Source organism: Macrotis lagotis, chromosome 4, assembly GCF_037893015.1.
Source record: "Macrotis lagotis isolate mMagLag1 chromosome 4, bilby.v1.9.chrom.fasta, whole genome shotgun sequence".
Classification (NCBI taxonomy): Eukaryota; Metazoa; Chordata; class Mammalia; order Peramelemorphia; family Peramelidae; genus Macrotis; species Macrotis lagotis.
In genome coordinates, this window is record NC_133661.1 from 63,584,889 (window position 1) to 63,601,711 (window position 16,823).

The window sequence follows — 16,823 nt, forward strand, 5'->3', positions numbered from 1 at the left end:
AGAGGATTCATCAACGTTAAGGAAACTTTCCTCTGATCATTTTCTCTGTAAGAATTCAACATCTGTGTTGTAAATCTCATCTTCCATTTTATTTGACAAGTCCATGTTTTCTGATCATTCATGCCCTTGATTACATTGTTTCTTACAATTCTTTCATGTGAACCATTACTAGCAAGCTTCAGCCATCATATATTTTTTCCATTAGCTTTGTTTTTCTATATTTTTTAGCCACAGAACAGCTCTAGAAGAATGTTGATGTTGAAGAATTAAGAATTAATCCTTTGTTGTCATTCAGAATCATCGAAAGATTGAATATACTATTAAGTTTCCCAAATGTCATCCAACCTTCCTAGTTGTGAGCCCAGTAATTCTCCATCTGCAATGTCTGTCCATTGGAATATGTGTGTGTGTGTGTTCACATGTGTATAGAAAGAAAGGAACAAACAAATAAAGAAAAAAGAAAGAAGAAAGAAAGGAGAGGGAGAGAGAGAGAGAGAGAGAGAGAGAGAGAGAGAGAGAGAGAGAGAGAGAGAGAGAGAGAGAGAGAGAGAAAGAGAAAGAGACTGTTTATTCACAAAGTTATGGTCTTGGTAATATGTATTTTTCATCCACTTTGTTTTCCTAAAGTGAATGATTTAAATAATTTTCACACTATCATATATTCCACTGAAGAGGATCTGTAGTATTGGGTTTGATAAACCTATTGCAATGTCATCATAGTAGGATCATCTAATGTATTTTGTCATCAAGATAGAATCTTTTTTCCTTTTTTGCCTCTGTGTAGAACATTTTCCATGGCAATTGGTTCATTTCTGTGAAGGGGAAAACTAGTATCTCTGCTGAGCCCTTTTCACAGCTGCTCATGCAACTATACAGCTTTGACATCAATATGTCACCCAACTCTCATCTGTGGCTCCAAGAAGCTGTAGTATGTGTAGCAGCCATACTGTAGGAAAAATGTCTCAACAGATGGGCTGAACCAGGTGGAGGGCAACCAACAGGCCTCAAACCTATTGGCGAGTTAGGGGATGTCTATCCCCAAAATGTGACGACTTCCACTAGAGAAATGTGCAGATGAGAATAATTTGTTCTAAAGGCTATGGTGGCAGCTGAAGCAAGATACTGTGGAATGCTTAGAGCTTGGTCAGACATCAAAGATGCCAAGATAATCTACAGCATCTGAGGCCATTATCAGTCTTCCTGATTTTTGTCTTGCCATTGGATTTAAATAATTCTGGAAGAGAGAGTGAGGCTTACAACTTGATACAACTCTATCTCACTTAAATCATGGGAAAATCAAAATATCACCTCATGATGTCATTGGTCCTCTTCAAAAACAAAGGAAAAATAGCAGCAATAACATATATACATAATGTATAAATTTACATAAAAACATACATGTATTATATAATCCATCCTTGATGTTACTCTGCATTTAACTTTTGCAACTTTAAGCACTCAGATCATTTTATTACTTCATTTTTGTTTTGGGCTTGACAACACCATACACAGTCATGGCAGAGACATAATATAGGAGATGATATCAAATATCACCAGCCTCTGAATCTTCTGAGCAAATTGGGTAGTTGCTAGAGGCCACACTTGGTTGACTCCTCTGGCTTCTCCTAGATCAATCTGGAGTCAAATTCTTCTGCACTAAGGGAAAGGAAAGGAAGAAAGGAACATAGCTTCATAGCCTGAGATGTTTAGCTAGGAGAGAAAGAGCTTGAAAACTCTTGGAAAGCACTGGCTCGATCCACTATAAGGACTATTGAACTGCTTTAAAGGGGCTGGAGATTGAGGAACATAGGACTGAAAATGTTACGGTACTGGATGTTGGAAATGAGTGACTAAAGTTCCAACAACTTCTCCCTTTATGGAAAACCAAGGGCAGCCAAGGTAGGGAGGTTTACTTCAATATAGTATACAGTACAACAGCCTCACACCACCATCTGACACAGAAGGCAAGATTCTGGTTTTAAAATGTTCTAGTTTTGAGACTTTTAATTGTTGTAAACTTCACATTATGAAAAATAAATGACGTTTGAAAATAATACTTTTAATTGAGATGACAGTTTAAAAAATCACAGAATTCTAGGGAATTATAAACAAGAAAAATGTTTTGCATGTTCCCAATTTTATTTTTTGGACTGCAGCTTATGAATTATTTCATGACTCCTATGTTAGGAAAAAGTCATATTTTCAGAATTAATGTTTTGTTATAAAGAATTGTATATATAAATGTGTATTTTCAGCAATCTCAAGCAAAAGATTACAGTTTTTAGTAGTCCCTGGAAGCTAACCCCCTCTTGACCATAAATTCAATGTATCAACATTTCATGCCATTTTCTTGGAACATTACCCCCACAAAATTGAGGATTTGACTGACTATAAAATATATACATATATACAATATATACAATACATACATATATACTATATATATATATACAATATGTACAATGTATATATACAATATATATAATATATACAATGTATATATACAATATATATACAATGTATGCAATGTATATATACAATATATATATAATATATACAATGTATATATACAATATATATATACAATATATACATAAACTATCCAGCTTTTTAAAAAAGTTTATAGAGATGAGAAAGCAAAGAACTTGCTCATCAGTTTGAGGGAATAGGTGGAAGTAAAGCATCAAATGTGACCTTATCTTTTATAATTTTCTTTGAAATGCCTTGAAAATTTGGTGTCGGCATGTTTATCAGCATAGATGTCTTCAAATCATATTGGACAAGATGCAGTATTTCTTCCCAACTTCATTTTCTTAATTACCATTGTCAACTCTTCTCATGTTTTACTGGATATGAATACAATAAAATTTAAAGGAGATGAGTCCACTGTTATCACCATAAAATAGATCACTATAAAAATATTGGCAGATCTCTACTATATCTTCTCTGTCTGCTATACTTTTGATTCTACAATCCACAGATTCTCATGCCAAGCCCTATATATGTTTGCTTTCTCCTTAACCATTTCATACTGCTCACAGACTTCCACCCTCTTTCTGTATGATGTTTTGCAAATAAGCATGCTCATTAAACTAGTGCTTTACTTGACTGCCATATGTCTCTATTTAGGACAATTCTTAAGTATTTGTTGACTAAAGCAATTTCTAGGCTCTTTTGGCTTTTCAATTGGGACTATTTTGCATCAGTTACAGCTTGCTAATAAACTTGATATTTGTTACAAGGGGTTCATTTTACTTTGCTTTTCACTTGGAGCAAGAAGTGCCAGGGAAAGGGGATTAAAACAAGGTGTTCTGCCTTCTGTCCTCCTTTACCCAAACCCCACCCCCAACAAAAAAGAAAACAGAAAAGGAAGCCAGAAGTAGTCAAAGACAAGCAGAATAGCATTGAAAGTTACATGTATATATTCCATATTTTTAAAGTATATTCAACATAGTGGAAATTAATATTTTCATGTATATATAATCCTGTTTCTGTATTATAATTGTACATGGAAATATTAATTTTATTTGGTTTTGTGAAGTTTAGAATAAAAACAAAACAAAACAATAAAGAAAATGCTGCTATTCAGGATGAATATCTATTTTGTAAATTTCCCATTTCTTCTCAATTGACAACTTGCAGCTTCATTCTTCATTCTAACTGAATATCAGTACTACTACCCCTACTGACATCTCTAAGAGAAAGGTCTCCACAGTCCAGGAATTGGGCAAAATTAGTGTTAAGTCTCCTCCTAGGAAGAAGGGTGGGGTCTGAATTAGGATACAAAAGTGTCAACCAAAAAGTTGCATTGAATCACTACCATGATATTTTCAGAACACAGTGATCCAGGAGTGAGACAAAAGAGGAGAATCAGTTTGTAGACAAAGAGATCCAGTCTGGGAGATCAGTCCTGGATGAGAAAATAAGATATGAACTACATCAGAGGGATTGATGTTTTGCTGAATTTGACCCATTTATTTAAATCCTTGGTCTTTTAGGACAATGTCTTGTTCTCTATGCTCTCTGTATTGAGATGATCCTAAGATTCGCCTTTTTGACTTTCGTCTCAATCTTGTAAGATAGTCCTTAACTTTGACCCTTGTCAGCTGATCCTTTTTCAGTCTGACTGCCAATATCCAGCTGATATTGAGATAATGAAATCTCTAACTCAATTTAGGGGAAGCAGCAACAGAGTCCCAGGAGATGAGGCATTATTTAAGCCCTTCCTTCAATCAGCTGTCTTTCTCAGGCTTCAAATCCTTAAGTGGGAAGCAACAAACCTTAAGATGAGACTCAAAAACAATATCCCAAACTACTTGCCAAAATACTGGAGCAAATCTACAGATATTTCATTAATTATTCAAATATTCAGTATTGTTTACAAGCATTATGTCCATACTTCCATTTCTTAAAACCACATCTCTATTTTACTTAATATAACCGAGTTCAATGATATCCTACGTCATTTCAGGGTACTAACTGCACTCCCTGCTCAAGTCTTAGGAAACTCCCTTCTGTTCAAACTTTTCAATTGATAAGATTTCCATCTCCTTTCTTTATCCAAAATCTAGCTCTCAATTAAGTATATCACATCCTTTCCTACACTTTTCCCTAGAGACTATCCCTTCTTTTACTTCACCTAATTCACAGGATTAAGAGCAAGGATGAACATAAATCCTATCTCTTTCTGGTCACTATCAGAATACACCTCTGTCAATGGCATTTTATTTTAATGGCGGTGCTTTTTTAATGCCATCATTTCCCTACCCGTGTCATTCTCCCAACTTTATAATGACTTTAGAAATCTAGTCTATGATTTCTTTTCCATACCACCCCCTATGAATATTCTTGAGCATTTCATTATCTGTTGATACTGTCAGTGTGTGGGGCACTGAAGATATAAATACAAAATTAAAACAGTTCTTGTCCTCAGAGAGCTTACATTCTATTGGGGGAAACAACATATACTCATGTAAAATATATAAAGTAAATAAAACTTCATTTTGGTGGAAAATACAGTGAAATACATAAAGGACTCGGTCCATGTTAAGACTGTGGATATGATATTTCAGGGTACAGTAGCCTTGCTTTAGAGAATAGAAAACTGTAAGCCAAACTAGATGTCCCACATTAGTATTAATAAGTGTTTATTGATGTACAGATATCTCCACTGGGAAAGCAACTCAATGACCAACCCAGAGAAGTTCTTCTCATTCTTTGGGGCTACATTGCACAATTGCAAATATTTGTTGACTACCAGTCTCCAAAGACTTATTCAAGGATGATCAGGCAATCAACTATGATTGAAGCAGAGCTCTTGCCTAATATGAACCCTACCTGATAGGCAACTACTCTGATAATAAGTTCCTAACCTTTCTAATGAGATCTATGGGAAGTTTTTGTTTAGTTTTGTTAAGCTGAAAACAACATATAACAGATCTATCAACTAAAGCAGGAAAGAAGGTATCCATTATGGAACATGATAGCAGTTCCTAGGTTTTGCCCCAGGGCCACTAAATGGTCTTTGATTGGTCCCCAGGAAACTGATGACCTTTGATTGGGCAGTTCACCAAGGGCATAGCAATATTGATGTGACATGAATTATGAAGACTTGAGCCTTCAGGCACCATTCAAGGTTTGACTAGTCACTATACCTGAATCAATTCCAAGTTCAAGGCCTAGTTAGCTATAAGTCATGGTATATGGAAGAGAATACTGCACTTGGCCATCAGAAAGTCCTGTATTTGAATATTGCCACACTTAACTTTCCCCAGCAGATGACTTACCTCATCTGTAAAATGAGATTTGGTTGATATGATACTTGAGCCCATGACAGTTGACCTCCAAAGCCCTTTTCAGTTCTAAATCAATGATCCTATAAGTCTCCTCAAAGACTTCACATACATCTTCCCTTAATATCCTCTCATGTATTGCTACCAAAAGAACCTAGCAACTTGGAAATACACAGCTCAAACTGAAGTCACCAACCATGGATAGTGCAGTGTAGAAGGATACTTACTATGTAGAATGACTGGCACAATGGACAGATTTTTGAATCTGGAGTCAAAAAGACACTGATTTAGATTCTACCTCTGATACTTTGTTTCCATGGACAAGTCATTTAACATCTATATGTCCCAGGACTCATATACTGTGTCATAGTATAATCCTAATGGATTCCTACACCAACAGTTCTAGATGGCGCAGTGGATACAGCACTAGTGTTGAAGTCAGGAAGTCAGGAGTTTGAATCTGATCTCAGACACTGGACTCTTACTAGCTGTCACTTAACCCTGATTGCCTCACATCTAGGGTCATTTCCAGTCATCCTGATTCATATCTGGCCACTGGACCCAGAAGGCTCTTAGGGAGAAAGTGAGGCTAGTGACCAAACATACATAGCACATAGTGCTTGTCATGGTATCACCTCTCTGATGTGGTCTTCTTCAAAAATGAAGGACAAACAATTCTGACCAAAAGGTGGAAGAATTTCCTAAGTGAGTTTTGTTAATATTTTAACTAATTCACCAAAATATTCCTTTGGGAATTTGATTAATGGTCAACTGGGTGGTGCAGTGGATAGCATGCCTGGCCTGGAGTCAGGAAAACTCATCTTCCTGGTTTAAATCTGACCTCAGACACTTACTGTGTGACCCTGAACAAGTCACATAACCAAATTATGCCTCAGTTTCTTCATCTATAAAATGAAATGGAATAATAAATGTCAAATTACTCTGGTATCTTTGCCAAGAAAACCTCAAATGGGGTCACAAAGAGTTGGACAAGACTAAAAATGACCAAATAACAACAAATTTGATTAATAAATCATTAAATCATTTCGATAGTATCATTACTCTTACTGCATAGACATTGTTTAAAAAATAAGTATTGATTGTTTCTCTAATTATTTAGATCTTTTACTTCAGTTAAAATATTTTTACAGTTTTATTTATGTAAGTCCTATGGATGTTGTGATAGGTTAATTCCCAGATATGCATTTTCTTATTGTCTTAAATTGAATTTTTCTTTCTAACTCTTCCTTTTGAATTTTTCAAAAGCAAACAAAAAACAGAGTCCCTATAATTTCCTCCTCAATTTTTCCCTTAATCAACCCCTTACATGATCTCACCAACAACAACCAACAAACACACTATAGTGCCTGAAAATTAAGCCAAGTTATCTCCTGTCTGAATGATTTTCCCAAATTATTATAGTCATCCTGACTATATAGGATATATATAATATTTCAGTTACAGCTATGGGAGCTCCAGAAGAGGGAAACCTGAAAAGCACCCTGCGTGCTTTTATATATCCCAAAGATTCTGAAGGATCTCATGAAATAGAAAGCATTCTTTTATATATATAATAAAAATACAAACACGTATACCCAGAGGAAAAAATAACTTTATTGAATGTGTTATCCAAAATTGAGAAGATAGGTTGAGAATATAAATAACTCCAAAAATGTTTTACATAATTCATAGTAAATGGATTATGAAAAGGCTCAGTTTTCCTTTGTATTTGAAATGCTCAATTTCATTCAATTAAGTAATCTGGGCATTTCAAATTCAAAAAGACTCAGTTCTTCACCTCCTTTAGAACATATCTTGCCCAGGAAATCAGGATGTTCCTTTGGGATATGAATCCAAAGGTATTCTCTTCACCTATTTGATTTTAACAAATATAAACAACTCTCCCTTACGCATGAATTGTTCCACTATCCCTCCGGCGATTACCCAAGTGTAACCTAGAGTCAAAGGGTTGCGATAAATAATATTTCTGTGAAGCAGCCTTCAACTTTGACATCCCATTCATGGCTCATGGAATAAACTTGACTTTAAAAGTAAAGCATACATCATTGATAATCCTTCATCTCTACCTTTATTGCACAATCTCACCCTAAACTAATGTCCTTAACATTTTTGGTGCCAATAGTTCACTTTGGCAATCTGATTAGTGATGTTTTAAATGCATAAAGTAAAACAGGATTACAAAGAAAAATAATTATATTGAAATACAGTTGACAAAATACTTATAAAGCAAGTTTACTAGTCATAGGATAAGCCTTCCTGCTCTAAAGATACATACATACTGTCTTAAATTATGTATAAAATTTAAATGACTAACACTTAACTGCAAAGTGAGTCTAATTAAGTGATTTACACAGCTAAGTAATGGCAGGGGCTAGGCTTGAATTCAGGTATCATTGATTCCAATTCCAGGACACTATTCACTCTGCTATGTGACCTCTTCATAAAGAAGATAGCGAAAAGGCTACACTTATTGGTACAGAGACTACCTTTTTTAGAAATGAAAAATGATTCAATCTCTCTTGTATCTCCTTATTAAAGTTTGAGATTCCCTTGAGAGGGGCAGCTAGGTGGTGCACCAGCCCTGGAGTCAGGAGTACCTGAGTTCAAATCTGACCTCAGACACTTAATAATTACCTAGTTGTGTGGCCTTGGGCAAGTCACTTAACCCCATTTGCCTTGCAAGCAAAAATTAGTTGAAATTCCCTTGAGAGTTAATTGATTATATGATTTAGTTCCTTGATTAAAAAAAAGTTAATGGGAATAAAACCTTTATTCTGGCATCTCAACTTTTTTTTAACAACATAGGAACTGCCTTTGTCCTGAGGTCCATTCAGTTAACCTCATCTTGATGAAATGCAGAGTTTAATACCTGTCCAGTCAATAAATGATTACTAAAAAGATAATATCCAAGGTATTAGCCTTTGCTTTTAAAAGGGCAAAAAAGAGATGGAAAAACCAAGAAGACTTGGAGAAGAGAGGGCCTACACACAGAGACTTAAACTCCTATCCACTAGACCCCTACAAAGAACAACATGACTCCAAAAACAAATTTTAAAATAATCTTGCCGTGTCTGTAGGATATCATTATACATAGATATTTGTGAGGCAAGTACTATGTGTATTACTGTTCCCAGTTTTTAGATGAGAAAAATAATATTCAGGATGGTTATAAAAAACATTTTTGTAATTCAGAAAAGTATGATAAAATGAGCATTTTAAAATTATTTCCTTTTATCTAAAACATACAGCCCTTCATAGTAACTTTTCATTAACTTTTTTTCCCTAATAAAGACTTAGGATTATACTCAAGTCTAAGGTTTTTCCTAAAGAGAGAGTAGAAAGGTATCCAAAATATCTATCAATCAGAAGTGGAAAAAGTACTTATTACCTACACACAGATAAAATAAAACTCACGTTTGGCAAAAACAAACTTCTACATGGATTTACTAACAACAAAATAATTGTTAAAAATCTACTGATTAATTGATTTTTGAACCCCATAGAAATATAAAGTAATTTGTCCAATCACTGACTAGTCATATTACATTTCACATCAGCTCTGCACTTTCTAAACATTTCTCACTACATATCTGCTGATGAAATAGCCAGGCTTGAGTCGGGCCTATTGTTGATGACCATGTTCTTTTGATTAAGAATCCTCCCCTTCTATTTTTTATAGCATTCTGAAATAGAAACACTTCTTTGCTAAAATAATGAGATGGATTAATAAGACTAGGCAATATGGAACTGGAAGGGACTAAATAAAAAGATGGCTAGAATTGAGAAATAAAATTTTGCAGGAATTATATTTTATTCATCTTAAAGAAAAGTTGCAAAGAAATATGGTTTCATGGAAATGAATACTTACTTCAAAAGGGTATTCTAAAAAATTCAGATCAAATGGGACCTAGGGAATTCAACATTATCATATTTTTACAACTGTAAAATCCCAGAAACAGACCACCAAGGCCCCCAAACTTGAATTAAACTAGTAACCAGTGATATGTCTACATTTTCATCTGACAATGATTTATTCCTCTACCAGGTAGACAAGTAGGTATTCGTAGTATATTTTTCTTTATTTGTTTCTTTCTTTTTTTTCCTTTTTTCCTTCCCTCCTTCTTTCTCTTCTTTCTATATCACTCTTCTTTTTTCTTCTTGATCAAACAGAACAGAACCTGGAATCCCTCCAAAATCTCAGGGTCAGTACAATATCTCAACATCCTTTGGTCTTTTAAAAGTAGTTTTCATAGAAGTAAAACATTAATGTTTTGTGTCAACAAGGTGTTATGAGTTTATTGTTAAGCCAAAAGACTTTTTTTTATTGTTCTGTTGGATTTCTTGGTGTTTAAAAATTGCTTAACTAGCTATCCTTCATTTCAGTCTTCAATTTTTTTAGAGTTATGAAAATAGGAGTGGCTAGGTGCACAGTGGGTAGAGTATTGGCCCTGGAGTCAGGAGTACCTGAGTTCAGATCCGGCTTCAGACACATAATAATTACCTAGCTTTGTGGCCTTGCGCAAGCCATTTAACCCCATTGCAAAAAAAATACCTAAAAAAATAAGAGTTATGAAAATAAACATGGCACAAGAGCAGTTAGGTGACTCAGTGGATAGGGATAGAGTGCTAGATCTGAAACCAAGAAGAACTGGGTTCAAGCATTTCTGCTACAGACCTTTAGCAAATCTTAATCTCTCAAAATGCCAGGAAGTTCTCTGTGATCATAATTGCAGATCAGATTCTGATCTGCATTGACAGTTGATGATTCATCTTTGGGAGTTCTCTACACCAATTAAATCTCATGGTTTTTTAAAATTAAGAAGAGCAAAAGACAGTCAATGAACAATGAAACAACCAAATTTATAAAATATAGCTAAAGTTATAGGAGACATAATTTTTAGAAATACATTGGAAAAGACTCATCTGTAGAAAAATTTTGATATCTCCTCACCTCATTCCCCACCCAAGTTAAGCATAGTATTTTCATGTGTCCAATAAATTTTTGTTCATTTGATTTTGAACTTTTTTAAAATTTGATAAAATACCTTGACTGTCTTTTGAATGTATTGGTAATATATCATTTTTTAAACAGAACTCAATGTGGATAAAGTAAATTCCTGTATTATAAACACCCAAGTAGATACTTTCCTACTCAAGTTCCAGAGTGACCTAAAAGATACCACAGCAAGGAATAAATTAATAGCAGAAATATTCAGAAAACATCTGTGAAGAATTAATAGGTTTGGTTAAACAATATACCTCAATTTTAAGGACAATTAAAGAAATCATACTATTACTTGAGATTTTGATGTTTCATTTTAGCTGAGGCTTTAAGAGGGTATCTCCAACTATCTTATAAAATTGTCTGAGCAAAATAACTTTAATTCACCAAAACTAAACAATGAATAAGTGAAATATAACATATGAAGGGTGCTATGTCACAAAATCAAACTAGAATTAAAGGAGTCCTGATATTTCACAAAAGTTGAAAATCACTATCTGAGATATGGTAGTCATCAGTTTGAATCTTCTGGTAGAAAAAGAATTCTCATGATATTTTGAACACAAAAAAAAAAAAGTAATATACTTATTGAAGAACAATGGACCAGTGTACAAATACTATTCTTACTTGGTAGCAAAAGTGATAATCACTACCTCTAGTAGTAAGTAATGATAATTCATTACATATAAGTTATGCTAAATGTTTTGCAAAATAAATATATATAATAAAATAAATAAATAATAAAATAAACATGTATTTCATATACATTAGCTCATTTAAGATAAATACTTTCTTGAAAATATTGAGGGTAAAAAATGATAACATGAAAAACTCCATCTGAATGAACTCAATTCCTTTCTAAAATCATCTTAAAAAGAAGAAAATGTACAAATGAAACTAAAACAAAAGAGATGAATCAAAAGACTTTATAGCAAAGAAAGCTTCACAAAAAAATAACAAAAAGAAGATCATAAAGGACCACATAAAAAGCAATCCATCCGCCAATTGGAATGGCTAAAAGGAGGGATAATGGTAAGACTACAGAACCTTATACTGCCATCCCTTCTATCACTGACCCTCAATTTGATCTAATCCAACCTACTCAAAGAAAATTCTGAGATGGAAAACTGCCAAGGTTCTGATCCTAGGTCTGAGGATGATTGACAAGGGTCACAATAATGCTCAAATAACTATTATGTCTCTCTGAAGGGCATGTACAGCAATAACTAGCAACTACAAAGGAAAATTTAATTCAGAAGAAACAACAAAGGAAGGGAAACTTCACTAGACATTTTTATTGGAGAGACTAAAGAAATGAGCTAAAATAAAATTATTAAGACAATGAATAAATACCATGGTTTAAGAGAATCCCATGATATAACTCCAAGAAAAGAGAATAACTTGAGAGAAATTTCCAACATTTCCAGGACAGAGGAAGGCACATGTCCCTAGCAATGGCATTCAAGGGTAAGAAGTGAGAAAACTGAGAAAATATTTGTGTGATTCTGATTCCAAAAGTGGAGATGCGTCTCAAGCTTCAGCTCTCAGCCCAGTCTAAAACCTGACTAAAGGGGAGCCATAAATTCTCTCTTTTCAAATGCACAGGATTATTTTGACTAGTCAATAATGGCTAAATTTAGCAGCAGTCTATTGGAACTCCAACTCCAGGCAAGCCCAAAGTAGTATTTGGTCAGATTCAACCCAGATTAGGAATTTGCAAAACTCATACAATAGGGGCAGTAATCAGACTTTGCTTTGAATCAGACTATTTTGGAGGCAATTAAAGCTTGTAGAGTCCAAGTCTGAGCTGTCCCTTGTGATCCTGGAATAACACAGCATTCAACACTCCAAGAAAGTAGACCCCAAACCAAATAGGGTACAAGAAGACAAAAACTCAGCTCAGATAATTCTTTCAGAAGTGCTAAAAGTCCAATCCTGACATAAAGTTCAAAAACCAAAATGTGGGTGGGAAGAATCAGAACCCTGCAAATAAAGTATTCCACCATAAACAGCTATTATGGTGATAGGATTATTCAAGACAGAAATCAAGATTAAGATAATGACTCCAAAATATTTTACAAGAAAAGCTTCCAAAAAAAAAGCAAACTAGAGAACAAGTTGAACTAAAAGTTGAAGCAAGGTTAAAAATGTTTTTATACAAGAAGTGAAAGTACTTGAGAGGAAAGTAGAAAAAGAAATGAGTTACTGAAGAAAGAATTTGAAAGGGAATTAATAGTTTGAACCAAGAGATACAAACGTTACCCAAGCAACAAACTTTCTAAAAACTGAAATGGATCAAATAGAAACCAATTACTTCATGAGATAATAAGATATATTTAAAATAAAGGTCAAAAGATTGAAAAACAATGGAAGAAAATAATGTATCTCATTACCTTAAACCATTGCCCTATGAAATAGATTGAAGAGATATCTAAGCATTAACAGATTACATAAAAAACCAGGATTTCTTTTTTTTAGTGTGTTTCTTGGGCGGGGTAATAGGGCTAAATGAATTGCCCAAGGTCATACAGATAGACAATTATTAAGTATCTGAGGTCAAATTTGAACTCAGGTCCTCCTGACTCCAGGGCCTGGTGCTCTATCCACTGCACCACCTAGCTGCCCCCATGATTTCCTTTTTTAAAAAGTGTAAACATCATATTTCAAGAAATCATTAAAAAAATTTGTTCTGATCTCTTAGAACCAAAAGGCAAAGTAAAAATGGAATGAATTCACCAGTCACCTCCAGAAAATATAAAATGAAAATTCCCAGGAACATCAAAACCAAAATCTAGAATTTCCAGACTGAAGAAAAAGTTCTTCGTAAAAAAAAGAATTCAAGTACTTTAAGAGCCATGATCAGGATCATACACAATTTAGCAACTACCATTTTAAAAAAGCAGAGAGCTTGGAATATGATGTTCCAGAATTCAAAAGATATAGGGTGAAAAAATCAGAACTGCAGGAGTTAATAGAGACAGAAAAAGCTAAATATGATCAAGTATTCATGATTCTCTTATGTTTTGATAATGTTAAAGAAAAAATAGAAAAGGGGGGGAGAGGAATACACTGGAATGAGGGGGAAAGTAGAAGTATGGGTAGAATTATCTTCCATAATTGGGCTGAATAAGTAGAAATCTATACAAAGAAGGAGGAAGGGGGACGAATTTGACACTTGAGCATACTCTTATCTGATATAGACTAAAGAGAGAAGAATACATGCATAATCAAACACAGAAATATATTTCACTCAACAGGAAAACAGATGGGAAATAGGGAGAGGAAAAATTTAGGAGGGATTAGTCCTAAGCAAAGCAAGCTTGAAGAAGGGTGGATCTCAAAAAAGGGCTTAAAAGTTAAAAAAGGATAAAAACTTGTAATTGGGCTTTGGGTAAAGGAAAGATGAAAAGAAGGGGAACAGAGGAAAACTGTACCAAATCTAGGGCATTAGTGCTAAATACACCACTCTCATCACCTTCTTCGTTATAAATAAAGAAAAGGAAAAAAGATTAAGAGAACAAGAAACTTAAAGGGATGGTTTCAGAGAAACCATTGAAAACTTGTATGAACTTATGCAGAATAAAGTGAGTGAACTAAGAGAACAATTTATATAATGATAACAATATTAAAACAACTTTGAAAGACTTAGGAACTGATTAACATGATGACCTACCATGATTGAAGAGGTTGCATAATCAAAAACACTACCCACCACTCGACAAAGAGATGATGGATTTAGTGCAAATTAAAACTTTTTTTTGCATATGATCAATGTGGTCATTGTTTTACTTGACTATACATGTTTGTAACAAGGAGTAGTTTTATATTTCTTTCATAATAGTAGGAGGAAGGGAAGATGAGGAGAAAAGGCAGATTTTCATCACTGAAAAAATAAATTTTAATTTAAATAAAAAATTTAGCATCATAGTAAAAATGTCACTAAATTCTACATATATTCTTTGAACTAATGATACCACTACTAGGTATACACTCCATGGAGGTCAAATATACAGAATTTTTTGTAGTAGTACTTTTCAGCATAGAAAGGGAGTAGAAATAAAGTGGAAGCCCATTGATTGAAAAATGTTAAACAAACTGTGATATATGGATATAATATGATATTACCACATTCTAAGAAAGGGAAAATCTGAAAAATTCAAGAAAACTTGGAAGGACTTGTATAATCTGATATAGATGACAATGACCAAAATGGTTTAAAAGTAGAAAAAAGACAGAACTTCAATTCAATGATTAATTATGACTTTAGAAAACTGTTAATGAAGTGTGCCTCCCCTTTCCTTTCAGCAAAGAGAGGTGTTGAAAGAAGTAAACCATGTCAGATTTCTAACAATAATTTATTTTTATTTAGCTTTAGCTTTATGCTACAAAAGAGAGTTCTATTTGGGTGAATAAAGGAATTATTGGGAGTACAATGATTATAGCAATAAATAGGAAAAATCATTAAAAACATAATTATTTTAAAAGATTAATTTAAACAAATATTAAGAATATGCTAGTGCTTGCCAAATTTGTCCCTGCAGTTTTAAATTGAAGTGCCATGTAATTCAGCAAATTTCTTAAACCAATATCTAATTTCTGGAGAGTTCATATAGGAAGACAAGATGCATAATGGAAACTACAGTCAAAAGGGCATGTGTCCCAATCTTGGCTCTGTAATCTCTGTTTTATTACTGGAAGTTACTCCTGAGACTTAATTTCTTGTTTGTATAATGCATGTGTTAGACTACAGAATCTTTAATGTCCTTATGTGCTTAAAATATTATTCCCTTTATGGATAAAATAGGTGCTTCCCTGTGATTTCATTGGAATAAAAGACTCAGAGAGAGAGAAAACTGCCTCCACCAATGCAGGCCAATTCTTTCTTTGCAACTTAAGATGCTTAAGAATGGCCTAGAGTGGATCTGCTAGATGACACAGTAAATAGAGCACCAACCCTGGAGTTAGGAGTACCTGAGTTCAAATCTGACCTCAGACACTTAATAATTACCTAGCTGTGTGGCCTTGGGCAAGCCACTTAACCCCATTTGCCTTGGAAAAAAAATTTAAAAAAAAGAATGACCTAGAGCACTGAGAGAGTAAGTGATCTGTCCATGGTCACACAGTCAGTGTAACATTGTAGGTGAGACTTGAACCCAGGTCTTCCTAGATCTGATGCCAGGTCCCTGTCTACCATGTCATACTGTCATAATTTAAGTTAAGTCAATTAAATTCTCCGATAAACATTTTGTTCACACTTGGAAAGTATAAAGTTATATAATAATCTATTGAGAAAAATGATAATTTCAGGTAACATTGTTATTAATGATTTTAATATATGTACCAATATTGTGTTCTACTCATCAGTACTGCAATTTGCTAACTAAATTCCACTCCTTTTACTCACATAAACACATCCAACAAGGGATAAAACAAAATAAAAAAAGTAATGTGTAGTAGTAATGAGCCAGATATGGGTGTGTATGGAAAAAGCCAATCATTTAGAAGTAAAGTGGGTGGGGTAGAGAAAATCTAAAATGATTGGCCAGTGGTTCTCCTCCCCAAGGCATCATCTATCTAAGAAAAAATTATATAACCAAACTTGTTAGACACGATTGATTATTAGAGTTTTATGTTTCCTCATTCACCGGCCAAACTAATTTCCATTGAATGGTTTGTTCTCACATCATCAACCTCTTCAGGGAAAAACCTCCCTTGAGCACACCCTTGTGACTAAAATATGAAAGCTATATGTTCTTCAGAGGAATTGGGAGGATTAGCTAACCAACAATAAGGTCCCTGATTAAGTATATAAATATATAAATATATACATATATACATATATATATATATATATATATATATATATATATATATGAAAACACTGGAAAGCCACTTTGAGTAAAATTATTTGGTATTTCACTAGCAATCTAAAACTCTCACAAAGGATTGCAAGAATGATTCAGGTAAAGGCAAGTGAGAAGGATGCCTTTGCATAGTAAACTGCTCAT